Source organism: Phaseolus vulgaris, unplaced genomic scaffold (genome assembly GCF_000499845.2).
Source record: "Phaseolus vulgaris cultivar G19833 unplaced genomic scaffold, P. vulgaris v2.0 scaffold_529, whole genome shotgun sequence".
NCBI lineage: Eukaryota > Viridiplantae > Streptophyta > Magnoliopsida > Fabales > Fabaceae > Phaseolus > Phaseolus vulgaris.
In genome coordinates, this window is record NW_027174265.1 from 1,841 (window position 1) to 3,766 (window position 1,926).

General features: G+C 37.5%; 1 pseudogene; it reads right to left on the bottom strand.

The window, feature by feature from the left end:
* Positions 1 to 432: 432 nt before the first annotated feature.
* On the bottom strand, positions 433 to 538 carry LOC137817675 (small nucleolar RNA R71; annotated as a pseudogene).
* Between the last annotated feature and the right edge of the window lie 1,388 nt (positions 539 to 1,926).

Consider the following 1,926-nt stretch of genomic DNA (forward strand, 5'->3'; position numbering starts at 1 on the left):
TCTTCTTCTTTTTCCATTGATATTTTTCAGGAGAATAACAACATGGCGGGGGAGGAAACACCACCTCCTAGAAGAACTCTTGGAGATTACGCCATACATCAAGGACCCAAACATTTTTCTAGCATTGCAGTGCCTGCAACTAACAGGGCCTTGGAGATGAAGCCTGCGTTCCTTACCCTCATTAATACCAATCAATTCACGACGATGGATCATGAGGATCCTCATACACACTTGGCTACTTTTTATGAATTGGTGGGAACTATGGGTTTGCAAACAAGTGATCTTGAGAATGTATACATGCGTTTGTTTCCTTTTTCTTTGGCAGGGAAAGCAAAATAGTGGCTTATATCTCATCCTAATAAGACTTTAACTAAATGGAAGGATGTGGAGGAAATTTTTTGCAAAGATTTTTCCCAATCTCTCGTTACATTAATGCTAAGTCTGAAATATCTATGTTCAGACAAGGAGTAGAGGAGTCTTTCTGTGAGACATCAGAGAGATTCAAGAGGATGCTGAGAAAATGCCCAAACCATGGGTTTGAAGATATTGCTCAACTAAGCATATTTATTAATGGTCTCAGATCAAATACAAAGATGCTCCTAGATGCCGTGGCTGGTGGCACAATGATGGTTCCTGATGCAATCAAGCAATGAGGATTATAGAAGTTTTGGCCACAACTGACTATCAAGCTCAACATGATAGACAAAATCATAAAAAAAGAGGAGTATTGGAGTTAAACACTGCAAATGCATTGCTAGCTCAAAACAAAATTCTGACACAACAACTTGAGCAAATGACCGCACATATGACCCTATTACCCCAAAAGTTTCATGCTGTTCAATCACTCCAAAGTCAAAATGTACCTCTCAGGTGTGATTTTTGTGGAGGTGATCATCCTAATGGTCACTGTTCTTATCAGAATAACGCATATGAAGCTGAAGTGAATTATATGGGAAATCAAGGAAGGCAAGGCGGTTTTTCCTACAATTATCCTCAAGGTTGGAAAAATAATCAAAATCAGAATTTTGGATGGAAGCAAGACTATAATTCATCCAACAAGCAAGGGCCTTTCCAACAGCAACATCAATCGAATTCTCCATCTATTCCTGACAGGATGAATAAAGTGGAAGATGTTTTGTCAAAGATTATGAGTGCACAGGAAAATAGTATGGCTTCGATTAGGAGCATGGAAACTCAAATAGAACAGCTAGCTAAACAAATGTCGCAACTCACACAAATTGTAGATGGGAAAATTGGCCAATTCTCAGCTAACACTACCACTAACCCTAAGGAGCATTGCAATAACATCACTACTGAGGGTGATGAGAAAACCAGAGAAGAAAATGGTGAGATGGTGAAGATTGAGAAGGAAAAAGGAGAAAATAGAAAAGAGGGAGAAAAAATGTGAAGTTGTAGAGAGTAGAGTTTCAAAAGAATTATCTCATTCTCTTATGCATGTAAGAAAAGAAAATAAAAGATTATTTCCTGATAAATTGCTTCCAAAAAATTATTTTGCAGGATGGCCGGAGAAAAATACATTTTTTGAAGGAATTAAAAGGAAGATATGCTGTTTTGAAGATAAAATATAGATCCGGAAGTTGAAAGCAATTTTTTGAAGCTAAAAGACTTGCCAAAGAAATTTAGGGATCCAGGAAGTTTTACTAGTTTTGTGTCAATGGGTGATTTATTTGTGGTTAAGGCTCTATTAGATTTAGGGTCAAGTATAAATTTGATGCCACTAACCATGTTAAGACAGATAGGTGACTTGAAGGTTAAAACCACTAAGATACAATTACAATTGGCTGACAGAACGGTGAAACATCCTTATGGTGTGGTGGAAGATGTCCTCACAAAGGTAGACAAATTCATGTTCCCAGTAGATTTTGTTATCTTGGACATGAAAGAAGACGAGGAAGTCCCTTTAAT